We start from the raw sequence: 24,376 nt of genomic DNA, 5'->3' as shown, positions 1-24,376 counted from the left end.
TTCCCTGACTGCTGGACTACGAACTGGCATGACAGATTGCATCCAGCACAGTAGGCTGCAGAAAGTAGTTAATGGAAAATAGGCTGCTTTGATGTTCACTTCTGGTGGGCTGATCCTCTGGTTTAAAGGCTAAACATCCATTGTCCTCAGTAGGAGTTTTCTTTATGAAAAAACTTTCACAAAATCTGTAATTTCCATTTTGTCTTCTGAGACTGTGGTTTGCTCTATTTCTACATTCAGTAGCCAGCAAATATTTTCAAGAGTGATTTGTAATTTTCGAGTCTCTAACTTCAGAGGCCACAGACGTGGCCTTATTTCTCAGAAATAAGCTAAGCATCTGTCCTCTCCTGCAAAATCAGATGTCTCTAAAGTATTTCCATCAGAGCACCAGAAACGAAGGCACCTAAACCCACTGCCTACTTTGCTGGAAAATGGGGCTAAGCACTGCAGAGATGCACCTTAGAAAACAGGCTTGGCTAGAAGTAAAATGGGGGGAGGGCAAGGAGAGTGAGAGCAAATACAGTAACAGCCTATGATTAGAAATCTTAACAATGACAGTGAGTTCTGTTTAATTCCTAACTGCTTAAAAGCAGGCCTGGGGAAATGCTCTGCTTAGAAATGTCATGGAAAGTGCAGCTGGTCCATAGGCTTTATCTTGAAAAGCAAAGGATCTTTCCCATTTTGCAGTAACACTGCCATTTACTGGGCCATACCACTAGCAATTTGCAACAATGGGAGGGAAAAAAGCTGCCATTTGACCTAGAATGCAATTTTCAACTAATTAATAAAGTGACCATTAGTGCCCGAGGGGATAATAACAGGAATAAGAACAAATTACTGTGGGGTGCAAAGGAGGCTTGGGCATTGTATTGCAAATTTCTTATGGCACTATTCTTTTTTTTTTTCCCCCTCACTAATACTTTTAAAGTGCCCCCACTCAACACTTGCTCCTTGTAGGACCCTTGCAAACCACATAAGAATTAGCCCTTCAAAGATCAATCAGGATCTAATTGTTGTTAACAAAGTGCCACCTGGAGAGAAATGTTACAATATACCTTCATTACAAAGCATTCAATCTCTCTCACACTCACAAGTCCTGGCTACAGTACAGACAAAAAGAAGCAGTTGCTAGCATTAAGATCAGGCACCTGCAATTGCTTGTAAGACACTGCCAGTCCCTGCACAAACATGCTCCTAACATTGCATGAGCCTTGTTAGAACTGCTCTGTTTATGCTTCTTCAGAGCAAGTTTTGCTGGGATCTCTCTGTTTGCAACTCTAACCTGTCACTGGAGCCCTCATATCGGTGGGGACGTCAGGAGAAGAAGCCACACCATTTGCCTTGCTTTCTCAGGATGTGCTCTAGGATATGCTCTCAGTAAAGACTCTTCTGTACTTTATGGCCCCTGCTTTCAGAGCCCCCAAGGCAAAGGTTCAGGGAGCCTCCAGTGAATTGACAATGCCCTGGTTTCATTTCTCTGCCTGAATGAGATTTTACTTGTGGGTGTAGCACATCCACTATAGGTCCTGCCTGTGGTCGCACTTTGCAGCTTCAGCGGTTAGAATTGAAGACAAGACCCACCAGCATCTGTCACTTAATGCTTGGACACGTTTGTGGCTGTGTGTCCACAGAAGATGAAGTCAAACGATATTACTTTTGTCTGTCCTGAAAATTTCCGGTGGGCTGTTTTACAGCAAATTGAAAACTACTGTCCACAGGCTCTCTTTGCTCATGCCTTGTTTACAAAGTCAGGGAGTCGGCTTGACTGGGAGCTAACCTCCCCAAGAGACTAACAACAAGCACAGGTTTTTGATCAGTTAATCTGTCTGATGTGGCCAGCACAAAGAAGGGATGGACACTGGTAGATGGAAGCAGGTGAGGGAGCACAGAACCTTCCCTTCCCTTTAGGGGAAGGACTGCTCCACATGAAGGTGAAACCAGTCTCGCTTCCCAAAAGCATTTTGTAAAACTTGTTTGTGGGGGGTTTTTTTAAGCAATGGGAGATAAAGAATCAGGGAACAGCCCAGGTCTGAAGTGGCCTTGTAAAATCATCTGATCCAACCTTCCATGGGAGAAGGAGCCCAGAGGAGATTATTTAGCACCCTGTCTGATCACATCTTGAAAACCACCAGAAGTGATGAGGACCCTACCACATCCCCTCAGAGGCTGTTCTTGTGAATGATTGCTCTCATAATAAAGAATTTATTTACTATATTGAAATGAAACCTTTCCTGATGCAACTTGTACCCCTTGCCCCTTGTCTTCTCCACATCGTTCCTTGGGAATAGAGAGCCTCTGTCCTCTTTGTAGCTGCCCTTTAAGTACTGGAATACTGTGTCGAGGTTCTCCCTGAGCCTTCTCTTCTCCAGAGAGGAAAGACTTCACTCCTTCAGCCTTTTCTCAGAGTGCAGGTTTCCAGCCTTTTGATGAACCTCATGAATTCCTTTGGATCCTCTCCAGTCTTTCAGTGAAAGACTCTTTTTTCCTCTTTCTTGAGCTATGAGGACAAGAACTGGACACAGTACTCTAGGTGCGGCCTGACAAGTACTGCGTAGGGTGGGGTAACTGCGTCTCTATCTCTGCTAGCAATGCTCCTGCAGATGCAGCCCAGGATCCAATTTGCCTTTGTTGCTGCTGCAGCATTCTACTGACTGCTGTTCAGCTTGTTGTCACCAGGAGCCCCAGGTCCCTTCCAGCAAGGCTGCTCCCCAGCCACACAGATCCTGGCCTGTACAGGACACTTTGGTTGTGTTGCCCCAGGTGCAGGACTTGGCTCTTGTGTTTGTTAAACTTCGTACTCTTTTTGCTATCCCAGTTTTCCATTCTGTCCAGATCTTTCTGTAAGATGTGTCTCCTGTCTGACATGTCCATCTCACCACCCAGTTTAGTGTCGTCAGCGATACAGATTAACTTTGGACAAGTTGGTGCCTTACATTTGGAATGATGGCTGCAGGGAGTCAGAATGAAGGCAGGGCATAGGAGAGAGAGAGAACTTTTATTTCAGTAAACATGAATGTCCTGCTCATTCTGAAGATCAGGAAGTTGGAGAGTGAAGGAGAGGTGGAAGCAATCTCCCCTCTTTCTGTTCCTTGCTCAGATGACCCATCTGTTCAAGTCCTTATCCATACCGTTTCAGAGAACTGAGGGACTCACTCAGGTACCTTGGCCAGGTTGATTCCTTAATAGATGGACATGGAGGCAGGAACTTCTGGAGATCTAAGTAATGTTAACAGCCTTTGGCTGCTGGTTTTCCTAGAAAAACTACCTCTGTCCAGAAATAGCACACTCAGGGCCTGTTTTGTTGGATAAATAATCCAACTGCCCCACTTGCCTCATATTTTGGAACATATGTAGTGCAAATAGAGATACAGAAATTTTTTTTTTACTCATAAAAAGCACATTATACAAAACCAAGCCAATCCTTCTGGATCCTTAAAGACTTCATTTGTTAAATGTCATTCCAAATGTTGTTAACTGGCAGATACTGGCTGTATGTGCTCACCCTGCAGCTGTTTTGCAAACAGTCAGCATTATTGCTGCAATTAAAACACATGCTTTGGATTTTTCGTTTTGACTTTGGCTATCATTGACTGTCTTTAGCTTCCACGTAAGAAGACCATTCATCATAAAGGATCTGCACTGCTTTAACCTCGGTGAGGATTTGCCAGAGGACTAAATGGTGATGATTAAAATACAGTCTTTGGTGTAACTGGGACAGTGAAGCTGCACCAAAATATTATGTACAAGCTTTGGTTGTACAGGTAGTGGAGGAAAGGAACAAAGCATCCCCTATGACCGGAAGACCATTCCCCAAACAGCACCAAAATATTATGTACAAGCTTTGGTTGTACAGGTAGTGGAGGAAAGGAACAAAGCATCCCCTATGACCAGAAGACCATTCCCCAAACAGCACCAAAATATTATGTACAAGCTTTGGTTGTACAGGTAGTGGAGGAAAGGAACAAAGCATCCCCTATGACCGGAAGACCATTCCCCAAACAGCACCAAAATATTATGTACAAGCTTTGGTTGTACAGGTAGTGGAGGAAAGGAACAAAGCATCCCCTATGACCGGAAGACCATTCCCCAAACAGCACCAAAATATTATGTACAAGCTTTGGTTGTACAGGTAGTGGAGGAAAGGAACAAAGCATCCCCTATGACCAGAAGACCATTCCCCAAACAGCACTAAAAGAGATGGACTTCCAAGAGCACAGTCCCAGACTTGCATATCGCCTTCTTGATACTGAAAGTCATTGATGGCATAAAGCATAACACAGCCCAGAGCATAAAATGGTCACCTTTCAGCAGTTTGGCATCCTTGTGCTTGAAATTAATAAAAAATAGCTCAGCTACTCAGTCTTAGGTTAAAAGTGCTCTTAAGTGCCTTTGCTAGAGTTGCAGTGCTTGCCTCTGGAAGATAGCAGCAAGAGCACACTCTTGGGACGCCTCACTCCTTATGCAGCAATCTGCAGTTTGTGTGTGTCTGTCCACTCACTGACACATGTTGTTCATTAGGGAGTTCTCACTGAGTACATGTTTTCAGAGCTGATGAGTATCTAATTTGTTCTGCTGTAAGAGGATTCAGTCTAATCATTAGGATGAGGGGCAGAATTAGGAGACCTGATTGATTCCCCTGCACCTTCCTAGATCTGTAATTTCCTAACTCTGTTACGTTGCTCAAGATATACCAGAATGTTGTGACACTCGTTGTCATCAGCTGGAGCACAGCCTGCCATCTTTAGAAGTTTCTAGGAAGCTTAGAGAGATGGGAAGTGATTGCTGCAATGCGTGGCCACTAAATGTGTAGAATATTACCCCAATAAATCTGTAACACTGATGCCAGATACTGAGCTGTGGAAAACTAGGAATCACTTGAAAATATCAGCAGTTGACTCCCTGTGCAGCTCTTTGCTAAAGAGCTATATTTGCCTCTCAGAGAGACTGTAGTTTGAAGAAGGGCAGGAGATCCTCATGTGAATTGGGCTATACAACCCCAGAGCATCTGGGTAAAGCTCCAGTGAAGAAACTGTGAATAAACAGGAGGATGTACAGGGGGTTATCCAGACTGCAAATCTCTGACCAAATTCATGCTTTCCAAAGAAAGGCACAAGGATCAGAGATGGAAGCATTTGCCATTTCCAAAACAGCTTGGCAGTCCCCCAGGACTGCAGACAGGCTTCACTGGAGGGTCTGTTCTTCTGCTGACACAAGAGATGGATGTACATACAAGTCCCATTAGCATTGAAGGGAGGTGCCTGCTAAACTTTCCCACGCGCTAGCAGAGGAAAAGGCTTCTAAAGGTATCTCACGAGGTAACAGAAGGCTGTGGCTGCACATGTTGCCTTTCTTTAATATCTGCCTGTGATACAGCTGTACACTTACATCATTTGGATGTACCTACTTGACATCTTGCTGTCTGTCACAAAGAGGCACTTTGGAGCCATGCAGCACGCTTGCCCATTATCCTCAGTGCAAGTCTATAAATATACAACTTGTGTGTAACCTGTTTGCATACGGATTCTCTGGGTCCTGGATCAATCTGGTTTTGATTCCAAGGACTACAGTCTCCTTTGATTCCTATTTTTTATTGAATGTTCGTCAGCAGGAATATATGGGGTTGTTTTTTTTTTTTTCCTTTTGTGGCTGTTTTTCTGTCTTTTGTAGCAAGCATTGAAGTTTATTTTGGGCTGAGGAAAGTTATGCCCTTTGTGACAATGTGTTGTGGAGCTTTATTTAATCCTGTGGGGTATTTGGGTGCATTTTGTTGGGGGAGGGATAGAAGGAGTAAAAGAAAAAGCTGTAGAAATAGTGGAACTGGAGATCTAGACTCCTAGAAGGTGGCAATCTGTTAATTAGTGTTCTTGGGAAAACCTGTCTGTAATGAAAATAATGCCCCATCGTTAAAACGCGGTGCATTTTCCTTTTCTGCCCCTGAATGTTGTTAACAATGTTGCACTCTGGTTAAGTAAAAATCTAAAACTGCAGTGAAGTGTTAGTAATCGGTTCCTGAGCAGATTCCCTAATGCTATTCACTTTTCCCTGCTAATCTTCCTGTGTGAGTTATAACAATGCAGCACCAAATGAGAAGGAAATGTCAGGTTATGTTTCAGGGCCAGCCTCCTGCCCACCCTCCATCTGTGCTGATGTCAGTGCTTATTGGAACATATGCTGCCTGTTGCTCACTGACCATCTGTTAGCTGAGCTGATGAAGTGTTCCCGTTGCTGGGACAACCCAGCCCTTGATTGCCAGTGGCACCGCAAACATTTTCCGCTCAGGTTTCACTTTTATCTGTGCTCTGGAATGGCAGCTCCGCCATGGTAGGGGTTACCCCATCCCTGCATTTTCCCTCGATCTGGGCGGGGAGCGCAGTCAAAATTCAAGGTGCAAGTTTTGGGGCAAACTACTAAAAGGCTGCAGCAGAGCTAATGTGCTCGTGAATTAACTGTTGGCATTACAGCTTGGACACAGGGGCAGGCATGCTTTCCAGTGGAAGCCCAGGGTTGAGGGAGCATGTCTGGTAGTGGTTAGAAAGTTTTTGTGATGAGGCTGTGACTGGCATCATGCAGAAACACCCATGGCTCTGAAGACATGCAAGGCTACTGAGGGATTTTTGGAGCCAAGCAAAAGGCAAGGGATGGGCTACTTTCCCCTTGGTTAAGAGTCATTTGTTCTGAGATTTCTGCATGCTGTAGTTGTGCCTCACAGCCACAAATCTTTTGGACATAACTGAATCCAATTGTAACAATTTTTTTTATGGTGTGGGTCTCAGTTTAAGCCATAGCGGTGATAAAACCTGCACACAGGCTTTTAGCAGCTCTGTCTGGTCAGCTTTCCCCCTCTCTTAAAAATGCCTACAAACATTAATCAATCCTCATGACAAGCCTGTGGGGCTGGCAGGTGATATTCCCACTTTACAGAGGGAGAAGCAAGTGTGAGAGCTGGCACGAGACGCGCAGCATGCCCACCTCCCAGCCTCGCCTGCTGAGATCACTAGACCAGATTGCCCTTCATTACACACCAAGAGCCCCAGCTCTGCCACAGTGCCAACAGGAGCTGCATTCCAGACACAAGAGCTGAGAAGACTCTGTCCTGTAGTTCCTTCCATCTTATATGTGAAGGGAGTAGAGCAGCATCTGATAAATGAACGCTGCTGGTGAAGCTGACCACAATAGATAGGGTGAAATGTGACAGCTGCTAGGATACAGAAAGTCCAGGTGCTTGGGACTGTTAATAGGGAATGTTAAATGGGAATGTTAAATGCTCTGAAGTTGTGAAACATCTTGGTCTTTCACTTTCTGTGTTGGTATTCCTCAGTGTTTTCCTCACTGAGCCTGGGGTTTTGGTTCCTGGATGACAGCCGTCACTTACCTGATCTCTGCCCCAGTTTTGGAACTGAAGACTGTCCCATCATCCTTCCATTTTTCTCACTTCCCTTCCCCCCAGCCTTGCCTCTTTCAAGTTTTCTGAAAATTTTTTCTCAGATATATTGTCCCTTTTCAGTCCCTAGCTTGCAAAAGCAAACTTTTCAGCCTTTCACCCAGACTATCCTTTCTGTTTCCTGCCTCAATTCAGTCGTTCCTGTAGCCTGGACAGTCAGCTGTACACTGGCTGGTCTTTCTACCAGCTCCCCTTACTTCTCATGCTTCTAAAATCGTCTTTTCTTCTGTTCCTAGCACAAAAATCCTCTTCCCATTTTTGAATGCATCCTGTCAGGTATCTATACCATCTTTTCATAAGGCTAAGTTGTAAGTTTTTTCAAAAAAAAGGCTCTTTATTTTTCATCCTATGCCTCAATTATTGTTTTAATTAAATGACTGAATAGTACAATAATGTTGTGTGCTCAGAGACTACATGACGTGTGATAGAGCTGGATAAGATATGATCCATTCTGACGTAATCCTAGGTGTTAATAATAATGTACAATTTCAGCAAATGTTGCTATTTCAGTGTTTGCTGTTCTGGCAGAACAGGCTGGTTCTACTCACCCCGGGGACAAGCACATGAACAAATTACCACAAGGCCAGCAAGGGTGGGGATTTACATTGCCTCATCTGCTTTGTGGTGAGTGCCTGAGTGTTGGGTCTTATTCTGTGGCACGTGTGAGGTAGTGCCCTGTGCTTGTGTCGAGCTGCAAGCTGGATCTCTTACCTTGCCTTTATTGTGGGTATGATAAAAGCATTTATCTGCAGCTTATCGCAATTACCACGATGTAGCCTGAGCACTCTGAATTCAAACCCTCTCTTGTGGCAACTTGTTTCATGCCGGTCTGCTTTTAAATCCACTTTGGTGTCCTTGTTTGTTGCCAGAATGCTGCAAATGTGCCAGCATGTAAATGAAAATTGGGTCAATCTTTTCTCCTCTCCAAGAATGTCATAGACCATGGGAGTTTTGGTATCTTTACAGACCTAGACAACTCTGCATTTTGAATCAAAACAACACAGAATTTAACACTTTGCTTCAAGATTTGACAGCTTGATTTTCCCTGAGTCCAAAAATGTGAAGGAAAACTGATATGATAGGTCATTGTAAGTCCAGCCCCCAGCAGGATTTGTAGTTCCCAACTGAAAGTGCTGCTTTTACCCAGAGCAGGACTGCACACTTTGTGCAGTTTTTAGGCCTAGATTAAATGGTGGCACTGCTTTCTACACGTGCTGAGAAGATAGATTATGCTGTGGCTTAACTGAGTGCTATTTGAACAGTGATGGTGGTCAATTAAAGAGCTTTGAAGCCTTGAGGTGCTACTAACAAGGTGAGATGAGGCATATACGTGTACTTTACCAGAAATGTGCAATGACTGTGCATTTCTAGGGAAGTGTAGCAGCCAAGGGTCATGTTGAAACTCCAGATAGCAATTCCCTTGCTGCCATCATGGGCACCTATGGAATGATTACTGTCCTCCTCTTAAGCAATGCTGGAGGTCCCTGGTACTGTGCCTGTTTACAGCACTGGAAGGCAAATTGTGGACATCTTATTCCAAGCACAGGTACAGGGATCTGAGGTGCACACACAGCCTCAGCCTGCAGAAGGCAGGGAGTGGTTATAAATTGCCTGTCTGATATTGCTTAGGCAGGTGTATCAGAGCCAGTTACAGAACCACTGTTGGGCTGCTAGGGAAGTTCATCAGCTGAGCAATGTTTATTGACACCATTAGAGAAACACTGATTTTTGCCAGCCAAGAACCTGATCTCTGCTGTGGCTAGAGTGTCAGGCATTCAGAGCTCTGCTTAATCACAGCTTTAACACATTTCCTGAGTCTTCTTGTCTGGATCCTGTAAGAACAATAAATGCTTGCACTTCTGTGCTCTAAGGTTGGCAGTGAGGGGCTGTTGTGTGTGTTTTGTGAAATATCCCGTCCTCACCACAGTGCTGGGGGCAGGCTGCCGTCGATATCGGTCGCGCGAGGATTTGCTCTGTGCTGCCTGGGCTGTGGAGATCACTCTTTGCACAAATTAATTAAAAGATGCCTTAGGTAGGTGTCCAGCCGGCACAGAAGGAACTCAGCTCCGTTACTAGTCTGCAATCCCCAGTTTTCCAGCTGTCACTATGTAATACAGTCTCCCCCTCACGTAATTCCTTCCTGTAGTCCAATAGAAGTCCTTTAAAGAAGAAAAAAAGAAAGAAAGAGGAACAACGAGCAAGTAATCCTGTCATACGATCTGCCCCAGTAGTTTGGGGCCTGTTTCTCTTTCAGGGGCTGTGAGCATGCTTTGAGGGGCACAATAGAGATGCCTTCTCCATTGACTGGGGAGCTCAATGAGCCAAACTGGGCAGCAGCCCCGGGAACAGCAGCAGCAGCAGCAGTGGTGCAGCGCAGTAAAGGGCCCAACTGTTAACTGATTTAACACTCTGCCAGCTGCAGTCCCTGAGCTCTGAGAGGAGCAGCGGGCCTTTGAATATTACCTTTCAGCCAATTAGACATATGTCACTTCATAAAAGCTCCCATGTATGCTCTCATCAAGGGGAGGATCTGCTGGGGAGAAGGAGGGAACTGCGTTACCTGCCGCCCTCCCGGACGCACCGTCCCTCCCTCCAGGAGGAATTTCTGGTGGTTTCTGGTATTATTTTCAGCACTGATGCAAGTGCCTGGAGAGGGATATGAGGGAAAAAGAATGATTCTCAGAGCTCCAGGAGTTTTCCAGACAGTCTTACAGGCTGCCTGGGAGAGTAGGCTTCTACAGCAAATGTGGATTTGGATCACTAGATTGAAATGAGACCTCTTTCATCTCCTGAACACTGAGATGTTAACATTATCATCTGACTCTGGCTGAGTTTCCCGTATAAAAAACCCTGATCTCAAAGCAGCTTTGGATTCAGGTGAAGCTAATGAGTATGCAGATATCAGAGCACTGCAGGTGCTGAAAGCAAAAGCTTAGCCTAACAATCAATTTCACCCAAAAAAAATGTCCATAAAGTTGTCACTAGTGAGCTACAACTTAGGGCAAGCACTGGAAGCTGTCTGCTTTGTCCAAAGGAGATGTAGCGGCAGCCACTGTACCACTGAGTCAGCCAACACAGCCAGGGTCTGCAGGGGTGGGGGTACATGGGACATGAATGTCATGCATGCTTATTTTCAGAATGAGTGTGCAAGGAAAAAGTGTTTATCTGGGTCAAAGAAGAGATATACCACTTTTTACTCCTTCAGATTAATTGAATATTTTTATTACAGTAAAGCTGAAATTCTTATTTCAGTCATGTCAGTTTCTTTATGGTCCTTATTTTAAAATACTCAAAAATGCAATATTAAAAGGCATATTAATTCATTATAAAATATGGCAGATTATGGTAAGTTTTTAAAACAAAATATTTATTAAAATGTATTTAAAATAATTTGATGACAAAAACCAATTTAATAACACGTGAATTGAAGCTAAGAAGTTGTGACAAAATTAATAAAATTAAAATTATAAGAATTTTTTTTTTGCATAGCAATGTAAAAATCAAAGCATCCTGGAGATGGGGGCTCTAATGGACAGAAAGACATTTACTTTAAAATCCTGACCTAAAGCTTTCATCTGGCACTTGTTGCTGACACTGTTAGTGAACAGAAATGAGTGAGCCAGAGCAGTGTGAAGAATCAGTTTGTTTTCCCACTAGAGATGAGAGACTTTCATGGGGTTTGCACACTATCAGAGCTCTAGAAACTGTGTATGGCATGGAAGAGAAGAGGGAAATGGGGGGATGGTTTTGCTTCCATAACTTGGGAGAGAAGTGCTGAGACTAAGTTAGGCTGGTCTCTGAATGAGTATGAGCAATTTATTCAGCTTTGGCTTTTGGTTTTTGGTTTTATTCCTCAGTCTCTTCCATCATCTTCACAGTAGGATGTTCTCTGCTTTAAACTTTCAGTGCTCAGTAATCTGGCAGCAGTGATTGTCAAGGGCAATGAGACAAGATGGATTTTGAGGTGATCCAAATGTGCAGGAGTAGTCTTCAGGTATTCAGTCCTTTTCAGACGTGAAGAAAGCCTTAATCTTAGTTTTTGAAAAAGAAACTCTCTTTTCCAAAAAACTCTTCCCTTGCAGTGTTTTGACTAGCTTCAGGCGGTGATGACAGGACTGTGGAGTGGTAACATATAGGCTGAAATGAGAAGCTATTTGGAAGATCTCAGGATTGTAGTCAGACAAATAATTTAAGCCAGCATAAGTTGTCAGTATTGATGAAAGCAGTAGATCCACACTTCCTCTGCTTCTGACTGCTTGTTCTCACCATTGTGCTATTCTCTTACTTTCACAGTACTTTTACTAGCCTAATGGTGAACTGGAGCAGATTCAGCTGGAGCTGGGAGAGAACGAGGATGTACCTGAATCTACTTTCCCCAGTCTAATTCATTGCATGACTACACAAGCCCTTGTTTCAGTAGGCAGGACAAGGTACCATCAGGATGGACAGTGACATCCAGGACTAGGAGAGAGCAGGACCACTTTTTCCCTGTTAGCACTATCTTGTTGTCTCCACTGAAGTTTATTTAATTTCCATTTAACAAGGACAGTTTCCCATTCTTAGCAGCTGGATCACCTTTCAAAAGAAGAGAGTTGAGGTGATCTTACAAAGCACGAGTATCTTGTCCAGCCGACATCTGGTGAGCCAAGGTCAGGCATTCTTCTTGCTGATGGTTCCTGTGGTCAAAATTCTTCTGAAGCTCCTTGCAGGTGTTGCTGCCTCTAGACTTTGTTTAGATGTGAAATCTTCCTCAGTGGGGTAATTCAGTGCTGCTAAGCATGTTTTTGTTGACAACCTTCACTTTATCAGGGTACATAGTTCTTAGGTAAAAAAGAGACTCTGAACACAAGTAGGGAACTGATAATTTTAAATATACCATAATAAGCAACATTACATTTTCCCCCTCTGGAATCATGTCAGATATTTGCTTCACAGGTCTTGTATAACATGATTATTCTCTTTTTTCATCTTTCTCTGCCAAATCTTCACTGAAGTGATCTTGCAAACTGTGCCTTTTCACCATCAGTCTTTTACTTGGTATAGCTTGGAACTTGCATATCTCTGTGCATTTGAATCCTTACTAATACATAAGCATTCATCAATTTGGCAGGAATGGACATTACACATCTGTAATTCATAAGCTTCAAGACAGTTTTGGGTGATGATGATTCAGGCATCCACTGAATGTCCAAATTCCCTTTGGCATCAGTTGTCCAGCCATAACTTGCTGGATCCAGCAGAGTGGGTTCACATTGCAGGAGTCATGTCCAAATTCCTGCTTAATGGTTTGCATGCAGTTCATGCTGGAATAAGCAATCTTTGCATGGGGGAAGCTGGCTGGAGTCGATTTCATCCCTTTTGGCAGGGAAGGATTGATAATGGCATCAGTTGTTGCACTTTTAGGGACAAACAGATGGCATGTGAATTCTTGTAATTTCTGAAAGAAGCCTGATGAAAGCTCCCAGGGTTGTCCAAACACTGAGAAGTTATATTGATAATGGCATTTTCTTTGCATGAGTTCTAGGGCTCCCAGTTTTCCTTTGTCTGAAAAAAACACCAGCACTGCATCCCCAGAAGACGTGCAGGCCAATCAGTGCCCTGCATGCGTCAGTCCTGGGGGAGCTCGCTATTATATCACTGTCAGTGAGTGATGCTTTGTGTCTGTTTTCTGACTTTCTCATGCATTAGCCAAGATCCATAACTCTGCTGGGTTTTGCCCATTGTTTGAGCGTGCAGTATAACACGCATCTTCCTTCTTTGAGAATTCCTCTTTTCTTGTGGTGGTCTCTGATTAGGAAGAAAGAGAGGATCACAGTGGAATTGAGATGTACTTTACTGTCATGATTTACACATACACACACACACACACTCACCCCCCATCTTTAAAGAAAGAATTTCATGAGGTTTGACTTGCTGATGGATCAAGAGAAAAATTTGTCTCTAATTTGGATTTCATGTCCTGCAGTTGCGTCCTTGAAATATTTGTGGGTAGTGGATCCTCTTGGATTTCTCGGTACCTTTTGTTGTTATTGTCTGGTAAATGCTTAACAATGTTTTAACTTCATGACTTTCTGCACCTTTGTATAGTTCAAATGAGCAGAGATGCCTTGTTAACACCACTCAGCCTTTGGACAAGTCTTTGTTAATAACACAGACAGATGGGATAGTGATGGTTTCAGGGGGGCTTTGGTGGATTGCTTTTTTTTTTCCCATCTGACTAAATAAACTAAGTCTTAGTCAAAGAGGTTTATCCGTTGCTCTGTTCTTGCTGATGGGCTTAAGTCTTCCTTCTATCCTGTTAGCATTGTATGAAGAAGCCATGTGCGACTTAATTCAGTTCTGAGGACTGAAAAGGCCACAGCTCACTCTCACTGCGTACTTTGATGTCTGCTGTCCTCTGTAAAACTGCTCTACACAGCACCACTTGGATGCCTATTGATTTTTACTTGGTTGCTTTCAGCTCTGTGTTCAGCACTAAATTATCTTTGGCAAGCATATCCATCAACAAGTTGTCTAGATACGTGATTTGTTTTCCCTTTGTCACTCTGGATGATACATACCTAGTGTCTCCTTCAAACCTGGTCCTTTGGGCTCCAAAGGTTTTGTTTCTCAGCTAAACTATTATTTATTGGTTTCTATTTTTTCTCTTTCAATAGAACCACTCTTGTTTTGAGATAAAAGTTGCTATCATATCTATTCACGCTTTGTGAAAAGTGCAAAGATCACTTGGTATGCAAAAGGGTTTTTTCCTGTGAAATATTCAAAATTTGGATTATCCATTTGGTATTTTTCAGTGTTGTTATTTTGGTTGCCTTTGCTTGAAAGTAAAATAGCTACACCACCAGAAATTAGTGAGCTCTTGCAGCCACAGTTTCTCTATTGAAAATGGCAAGGATCCTGGTTCTTTGCGATGTTCCTTACTTGTGCATCAGCACATGGTGCATTACATTGTACAGGCGATTGCTCGTCCTCTGTCTTGTCTAGTATTTGAGGTGGGGGGAACATTTGGGGGGGCTGTGGGTTTTAAGTTTTGTGCTTCTTTTCTTTTCAAAGACAAATTCATACCACTCGGATCCTGGTTTTTTGTTTTTCTAGAAGCGTCTCCCTTTGCAGCCATTGCTGCTTTAACTCTTTGACCCAATGACACCCCAAAAGATCTATTTTTGATCATGGTTATTCATACTTTTCATAATCCTGAATACGTGATGCTTCACTTTTGTTCAAGCTTCAGGCAGCATCCTGAAACAGAATCTGGCTGCAGATTTAGGCAGCTTTCAGAAGAGTATTTTCAAATGAACAGTCAAGTGTGACTTTAGCTTAGGGATTGGAATTCCAAAATTGTGTGAAGTGTGTGTGCTTTCTGTGTTATTTCAGAAACATTGACTCCTCCTCTCTCCTCTGTTTACTTTCACTGTTGTAACAAATTTGCAGTAAAAGATGTGTACAGGAGGCAGCAGCAAAGTTCACCATCATGTAAACATAAACAGAATGAGCACATGTATAATGAAAACTGACATCATGGCATTCAGTTTTCATTTTTTTGGTTACCATCTTGGAAAAGCTAACTAGATGGACAGCAGTAATTTGTCATCAAACTGCCAAAACACGTAGGTAAGTTCTGTAACAACAGCCAAACCAAAGAGATAATGAAAAGTCTGATGATTCATATAAAAATAAAATATAATAAATCCATCCTAATTCAAAATTTGGCCCTTTGAATTATACCACCTAATTACCAGAGTCATTGATTATGAAGAACAGTGCTCTATTTCCACCTCAGAGAACACTCAAACAGGGAAAGGAGGAGGAATACAGATATTCTTTACACCGTCCCTGACTGCCCTTAGCCACACAGAGGGTGTGAAATTTTAGCAAAAAGGCAGTATTCGACAACTCAGTAAGATGCAACAGCAAAATAATGCAAAGATGGATTTCCATCAGGACAAATTGCTTTCATTCAATGCTTTGCTTTATTCAACTCACATAAATTTCTGATATTATTATTACTATTCTGTCTCCCCTTTAGAACCAGACAGACAACTCCCCTGGATTTTCATATATATTTTCTTGAAAACTGAATCCTTTCCATTCATTCTTTACTGTCTCTGTAATAAGAAGCGACTAGATGGATCTGGACCAGAAAATTGTTGAAATGGATGTGTTCCTGGGAAGCATTTTATCTTTAACAAAACAACATATTTGGCAAAAATTTATGTCATTACAAATACCCTCATTAGACCCTGAGAGCAGTATTTGGTAGTGCCATAAATGAAATAAATATTACCCTCAGAAAGCAACATCCTGTGCAGAACAATGTTAATACAATTCTCCCACTCGCCTTTCTTTGATCACCTGCATTTGGATGGTAGGTTTAATGAGTGGACAAACATACAGGACTAAATAATCTGATTAATAAGGCAGATTGGATTGACTGCCTGTATAATGCTTTGTAATTTTGCTTTGATTTGGATGTTTTAAAAGGCCCATAATAAGCAAGACGGAAACTTGAGAATCATCCAGCTAAGAAAATTAGTTAAAAATTTAAGGCAAGAAATTCATGGCAAGAGTAGAGGAACTGGGGGAACATGCTGTCTGCAGGATTTCTCCTTTGTGCTTGTATACTCTGATGTTTAAAATAATGTTGGCTGTAGTCAAGGGCTTTCCCCATAACTGAGAAATTTGTAATGTCTGCCAAACACATTCCCTGCACCTAGTAAGTTTTAGCATTTGCTAGGGACTTGTCTTCAATGAAGCCACAAACAGGACCACCTTCATCAACCCAAGTGTCTATTTACATGAGATTTGTAGGAATTTAATAACTTGTAGTATAATTTCAACTTCCATCAAACCTGGTGAAGAGTGGCCAGTTAACTTGAAGGCCATTAGGAGAGTTGAGTGTATATGAAGATACGCAAACATGCAGAAAAATTATTGAAAAACCTTTTTTTATTAAACTTGGCTTAAAATGGTTGTTAAACATCAAGCTCTTATCTCTGTGCAATAATATTCCATCTTCCTAGTGCCTTCGTTGCAGTCGTGAATTCTTGATGCTTTGGACAATTTGTTATCTGCTGATGTGTCCATTTAGGAATGTGATGTGAAGGTCACTTTTTCTAACAGCTTATTTCCTTTGGAAATTTAGGCAGGTACAATGAACACAGGTCTCCAAATGTGAGGTTTTGTTCTATTTCAGACATGCTCTGCATGCTTGAAACCATTGGTCATTCTTGCCTTTTTTTTTTCTCTATGTCTTGGAAAACTTGAGAGTCAAACACAGGTACTACATCTGTCTTAGAGCAGAAAAATTAAGGTAATTAGCCAAAGCAACCACTCAGTCTATGCAAAGCAGAGCTGAGGAAAATAGGAGGAATTTCTCACCATGAAAGAAATAATTGAAGTTACCTCCATACTCTCAGTAACTGCTGTCAACATGCAAACCAAGAAGAACAATGCCCAAGCAAAAGGAAAAGGGAAAACAAGGCATTTAAGACTATCCCAGAGGAGATTAGATGAAGATCCCACTGCAGGAACTCTTGACACTCCAGCTGAAAGCTTAAGAGGCTGCCCTGAATCAGATGTGTCAGAAAGCAGAGCTAACAAAAGCCACTGTGCCCAGCAGGCTGAGCCGTGCTCCCCGGAGGCCTCACTGTCCATCAGAAATTAGTCACTGGGACAGAGGAGGTGAAAGAAAGGGAGCTCTGCAAGTCGAGTGAGCAACATGGGTGGGAGGTGTCCCTCAGGATTGCTGTGATTGCCCCCGTTCAGAGCAGGGCTATGAGGTAACTTCTGCCAGTAGAGTGTGCAACAATATTTGAGATCTGATCTGTCACAAAAAGATACAGATGTTACTGAAATAAATCATCTGAGGTGCTTAGAGATGATGGAATAAATGTCAGAATTGTTTGGCTGTAGAGAAGCACTATGGCAGGAGTGAAGAGTAACATCTTGCACTTGTCTTTTTCAGCCCTTTGTTCCCTCAATATTTCCATTGTGGTAGCATTTGGACCATAGTGGGATATGTTGGTGCCACTCATACTCACCCCTTTCTTGGCAGCCAGTGGCTGGTGAGACATGGGTGTGACAGCCCTCTTGTCTCACAGCTGCTGCAGCTCAGGGAACACTTGGAGCCAGGTGTGCTCCAAGTCATTGCTGAGGTTAAGGAATGGTGGAGACGCTGCTCTACATTTAGAGTTCAAGCTTAGGGCATTCCTGGAGAATTCCTTGCAGACAGTGTGCCATAACACTACTTGTAAACATACTTCCACCTGAGCTCATAAGAAGAAACGTGGAAATGGTTTAGAGCGGTATATTTTCTGAAAACTCCAACTCTTAGGTCCTGAGGCTGTGCATTGGTAGTACTATGTGTTGCTAATTCATCAGTGTGTTCAGCTAGGAGGTCTGTACAGGGAGGCTGGGGCAGGGCTCCTGCTAGCAGGACTTGGCAAAATGTGTAACTCAGCAGGTGAGTGTCGTTCTGTTCAACAGGATCTGTTCTGCAGAGTGCTTTGTGTCACTCCTCTCAGGCACACACCATCATGCAACACTCAGGAGCACATACCTCTTGTCATTAACTCCACCAGCTACTGGTTTTCTAACCCTTCCCTTCATCTGAGTGTCAGATTTTTCACTTGCAAATATCTCCAGAGCAAGCCTTCTCATCCAGAGGAAGCAGAAGGAAATTGCTCTCCTTAATGAGCCTAGGCTAAAAGAGGAGGAATGCTTCCTGTCTTCTATGAACACAGTTGGTCTATCACAGATACTGTTTGATGTGCCTGAACTTCTCCTTCAAACAGACTGTAAAGCCAGGGCCCTGACTCTTTCTTCTGTTACTTTTCACAGCTGGCAAGTGCCAACTTGCACATGGCAGCTAAATTCCAGCTAAATTTGGAGTAACTGAACTTCTCCATCTTATCCACACGGTTTCAGTTCTCTCTTGCAGGTGTTGCCCTGAACTGTTGGGTAGCTCTTCATAGGCTAAGCTGCTTCCTTGTGCCACACTTGTCAAGAGCAGCCTCATTTCAGCAAAAAACTTTGTTTTGCACAGCATTACCTACAGGCTGAATCCGATGGGGTTCTTACTCCAGCTTCTCTTGCTTTCCATAGAAATGTTGTGAGGAGAAGATTAAGGCAACGACTGCAAAATGCCTCCAATCCCAAGACTAAAGTCAAGCAGACTCTAGTGCCAGTATTGAACTTAATTCCTTCGCTTCAGCTCTGAGAGACTGAAAAGGCTGCTCTGTCACCAGCCCAGTGCAGCCATGGGGTCTGAGTCCGTATGTTCCTCATGTAAAACAGTGCTGTGGAATTCACAGAGTTAAAATAGCCTGTGTATGGATGTTGTCATCATTGTATGATATCTTCAATAGGCTAATGGGCTGATGGGAAAAATCCTGGTGTTTATTTGCTGTTGTTGTTGTTGTTTTTAATGACCAATAGGTCAGCTTAAAAAAAAAAAGTTTGACAGGTTTAAGTAAATGTTCAAAAAGATCCTGGAAACAGAGGCACTTCTGAGAGCTCCAAGTGTGAAGCTGTAAAGTCTTCATATGCTAAAAAAAAAAGGCTCTTTAACACTTCAGCATTTGTCCTTTATTCAGCTATCTTGTGTTGTTGCAAATCCAGTAAGAACAGAAAACAGGCAGCCTCTTCACAGTGCCTTTTTTTGGGCTGTTTAATAAACATACACTAGATACAAATTTAGCCAATAAAAGGTTCATGTAGTATGTATGTATGTACAATACATGCACAAAAGGGCTATTCAAAATGCATAGCAACCACTCGGCAGGGTTTAATTTTCCTTAACAGTTTTCCATTTTCCTTTAAATTTGAGATGGGAGTGGGGGGTAGCAATCAGAATCCTTGGCATAAATAGGATAATAATAAGGAAGTTCCTGGTATTGTTGATGTAACAGTTCTTAGCAAAGCATAAAACTGAATTCAGATAAAAGAAAGTTTCATAATAAAAGGGACTGCATGAATGAAAAATGTGAAAAGTTATTGGAAATCCCTCATAGCTGTAAAACACTGTTGTGTTAATCATATTAGAAATGAAAAACTAGCTGATATTTTTGTGACACGTTTCTCAGTTTGGCTGACACTTTCAAAAATTTATTTTAAACACTATTAGCATTCTGTATGATAGCACCCATAAATTATGTCAGCCAAACAGTACAGCAGGTTACATCATTGCCTTCTGTGACATTTATGAAGCCAGCATCTGCTGTGCACGATGGGTTGGCTTTTTCCAAAGCCTGTCTAAGGGGTTTACAGCTGGCTTTCCAAATATATGCCCTGCCATGTTCTTAAAGTGACACACACAAAGACACACACATCCCCTGCATCATTGGCAGGTTTAGATTTCCATCCACTTTTCTCACTTATTGGAACCTGTTGAAGTTTCAGGTCTTGCGTGTCCTGGCAGGGAAGACCCAAGCATTAACCAGATGTTTCTGTTACAATAATGCCTGGATGCCCAGATTGAGATTGTAATTTCATTTTAGCACAGGTGAAGAAGTAGAAATTTTTAGTAGTTGCTTGTAGCACAATGCAAGGGTTGAGACTGCTGAGTGCTGTAAAACCTGAAAGATACAGGCAGGGGTTATATTTAAGTTTTTGATGCCTGATGATAAAGATAAGATTTTGGGTTTGTTTTTTTTTCAGAAGAATCTAACCTTCTAAGTGTCACTATAACCTGGTAGCTAGCTGCCTTTAGACACTGAATGGCCCGGGGGCTGGGCTCTTCCTAGGCACCTAAACAATCTAGCGCTTGCATTGTGCTGGGGGAAAGGCTGGGAATGTGCCTGCAGGGTTTGTGAACGCAAGGAAGATAGGGTTTTAAAGAACCTGGCATCTAGAAAGTTGCAAAATAGGGAGTGGTGATAAAATAGCATCAGTTCTGACAGCCTCAACAGAATACTGTGCAAGGCAGACTGCCTGGTTTATTTTGACCTGTTCGGTGTTTTGTTTGTTTTGCTTTCTGTATTGAACAGCACCAGTCTCTTGTAATGAATTAGGGAAATAGGTGGAAGAACCTCATCATCTTCCCTTTGCTTCTTTATCTTCCTCTGCTACAAAAATAACTTTTTTCTGTCTAGATTGGGAGAACAGTCTTGTGATATACGGGCGCAGATACATGCATACATGCATAAGTGCATACATGCTTGTGTGTGTGTGTGTCTGCATAGATGTACATGAAGCATTCCACCCATAAGTCCTGAAATCAAACAAAACCTGAGACCCCTGCTGTGCACCAAATCCTCTTGCAGTTCTGATACATGCGTATTGCAGGCAGTATTTCTTCCTCAGAAAGGTTTTCTGTGCCTCTCTGTTTATTTGGTTTTCTGAGAAGAAAGCAGAGGTGAAAATCACGTTACCCAGAGGCATCCCAGTTCTCTCACCTGACTGAAGGAATCAGCTTCAGATTGCACTGCAAAACCCATGTGCAAAACGCAAAGCTGCTACTTTGCCCTTTCTTTTTACCCTTAAGTTCTTCAGTGGCTTGAGATACCTTTCTCTGGGGCAGCAGTTCTTCTTGCAAAAACCCAGCCATTTCATCAAAGCCCCAGACTTTGGAGAACATGGGCTGTGCCATCACAGGGCTGCTTTTCAAGGAGGCATCTGTGCTTAGCATATGGCAACTATTTATTATAGCTGTTGCATTGAGAAACAACAATTCCCATGATAATTGTTTCTCGTATATCAAGATGCTTCAATCTCTGTTTCCCACAACATTCTGCTTGTCTGGTATGTGTGTGCCAATGTCACCACAGTCCTAGCAGACAGTTGTCTACGTTTTGTCATTACTGAGGGTAAACAGACATGACTTGAGTGGGAAGGAGAGCGGGGGAAGTGGACCGCTAATTTAGTCTTTAGTGCTGCACTGTGAAAGCAGCACTGAATGATTTGCAGGCAATATTTACAAATCTCCCCTCCCTCAATACATCCATCCCTTTTCTTCAAGCACACATTGTTTAAGGGCATTAATGCTTATTATTTGCCAGCCTGCAGTACAGACGATGCTTCGTTTTGCAAGGGGATGGGGTGGCTTTTCCACCCCCCCGAATCATCTACTGCTCTCTTCATTATTCCAGAAGAAGCACTCCTGTGTTCCCCCGAAAATACACAGTGTGTATGGACATTATACACATGCATGCATACACTTTCAGCATTATATACAATATATGCCTTTTCTCCTTTTGCACACAGTAATCACATACACACCTTTCATATGCTAGATGTCAAAATCCCTAAACACATACATTAATTATAAGGAGGGAAAGAGGGAGGGAGGGAGGGAAGGAGGGAAGGAATTTGGAAGGAATTCGGAAGGAATTCGGAAGGAAGGAAGGAAGGAAGGAAGGAAGGAAGGAAGGAAGGAAGGAAGGAAGGAAGGAAGGAATTCGGAAGGAAGGAAGGAAGGAAGGAATTCGGAAGGAATTCGGAAGGAAGGAAGGAAGGAATTCGGAAGGAAGGAAGGAAGGAAGGAAGGAAGGAATTCGGAAGGAAGGAAGGAATTCGGAAGGAATTCGGAAGGAATTCGGAAGGAAGGAAGGAATTCGGAAGGAATTCGGAAGGAATTCGGAAGGAATTCGGAAGGAAGGAAGGAATTCGGAAGGAATTCGGAAGGAATTCGGAAGGAAGGAAGGAAGGAATTCGGAAGGAAGGAAGGAAGGAAGGAAGGAAGGAAGGAAGGAAGGAAGGAAGGAAGGAATTCGGAAGGAAGGAATTCGGAAGGAATTCGGAAGGAATTCGGAAGGAATTCGGAATTCGGAAGGAAGGAAGGAAGGAAGGAAGGAAGGAAGGAAGGAAGGAAGGAAGGAAGGAAGGAAGGACACTCACTACTCACTGTAAGGCAGCCTCCCAAAGTCTTGTCACCAGCAAGACCTCACCTTTTGCTGCCTGACCTGGCTGTGATGTTTGTTCCTGGGTTTTGAGTCTTGGAGAACAATGCAGTGACATATTTTGAAACTGCAGCAGTTCATCATCTAGTCTCTTTCTTTGCATAAATAGGTGCAACTCCATGGACTTTCAGCATCAGTGTCTTGGCCCATGCCACGTGAGATTTGGATCCACGGTATATGATAATGTTTGCTTTTTTCCATTCTTTTTTGGTTTGTATGGTTGCTTGGGGAAGAGAAAGGATAGGATGCACCTTTTATGGGTTAATGAAAGTGTATTATACCTGGAGATGGGCGAGAAAAATCAGCATCTGAGAGTTCTGTGCAACAGATAAACATTGCCCTAATTTCCTCAGATAGCCAGAGCCACTCCCGAGAAGCTGTAAGCACTGAAAATCATGACTTAATTTATATAAATGGAATTCAGGATTTGAATTATACATAAAGATGTAAGTTTGATGCAGCAATCCAGGCTTAGCTACAAAGGGTGTTGACTCTTACAATGTTTGAATGTAGGTCACACTACAGCAAAACTCAAGCATAACCAAGATTTTACTTCAGATCATTCTGTGAGTACAGAGTCTATTAATTTTTGAGAAATTAGGGTCTTTTCAAAACACAGCGCTGATCTCTTTTGAAGGTCCCAAGACCTTCATACCATGTTGAGCAATACTCAGCCTTTATGAATCTTCTTCTTTTGTGTAGCACTGATGTGTTTACATTGGCCACAGGACATTCACATGTACTGTGTTATTCCTAAATTCCTCTGATTACAACCAGCTTCTGAGCTTTTATGTTAAAACCTGAGATGAAACAATTTTGGTTGTCACACGAGGTGATGCAGCTCTTTCTGAAGTTACATGACTCTGCTGCTTTATACCCTGCTAACTGGGTCCCGTATTTGCATCTAAAAGTCTGACTTCATAATGCTGCTTTATTTTTGGCTTTGTGCAAGCTGTTTCTAGTTGAATCAATAGTAAAACTGCTCCTTAAGGCAGATAAATATGTAATTAGCAGAAATAATGGAGCAGTAGTCAGTCAGCTGCAAAACTGATGCTTCATCTAAATGTGTGTAAGGCACTTTATTTAGTTGGCATGTTGCTAGCATCTATTAAGTTAAATTATGAGAAGTGTTTTGAGGCCTTTCACACAGAATGTGAAGCCTTTCATTCCTTATTTACATGTGTGAATATATATGCATGGAAATTTCAACCCATGAATTAACTCCAGAGGAAAACAAACCACCAGATAAACACAAAGCCTGGGGATGTGTTTGGGTTTACTATTTTTTCCCCTTAGAAAGCAAAGAAGCATCCTTACAGAATTTTCTGATTAATTTATTCAAAGAACTTAATTGATGTATCACAACACAGCGCTATCATTTACATGGCATTAAAAAATGGAATTGCTTAGTTCATGGCACTGGCAGCAGCCAGCTGAGAGACTAACATGAAGTCAACCTTTGGTGGTCATTTGTTTGAATTTGAAACATGTGATTCTATTTAAATCTGACCTCTCACTACTGGGCGTTCTAAATACTGAAATATTATGCAGTGGTTTCTTAACACCAGTTAACACTGGTAGGGATGGATGGATGGATGGATGGATAGTTCCAGATCCTGTTGGAAGTCGCCATACATCTAAGAGTTTTCATGCAGACACAAAACTCATGCAAAGCAACTTCTGACCTTCCCTACAGGAAGAGAGGCTTTTAACTTATCCCACCTGATCCTTCAGGGTTTGGATCTGGGGACCTCCCACCTCTACAGGCCACTAAGCAGTGTAGAGTGGGGCACAACTGAGGCACGGCCAAGACCTGTGAAGTGTCAACTCTCAAGCAATGGATGTCTCTGCTCTGCAGCCCAAGGTTCTCAGCCAGGAACTCTGCCAGGGGCTGCGGGGGAGATGAGGGGTGAGAGGAGAATAGATGGGTGAGAAGAGAGTATCTCCATGTACCAGGGTGTTTTACCAGTAGCAAAAGGATAGCTGCAAAAAAAATTACAGATCTTTGGTTTTTAATCTCCTTCCACTCACCAACTAC

Source organism: Corvus moneduloides, chromosome 3, assembly GCF_009650955.1.
Source record: "Corvus moneduloides isolate bCorMon1 chromosome 3, bCorMon1.pri, whole genome shotgun sequence".
Taxonomy (NCBI): Eukaryota; Metazoa; Chordata; class Aves; order Passeriformes; family Corvidae; genus Corvus; species Corvus moneduloides.
This window is presented reverse-complemented; position numbering follows the sequence as displayed.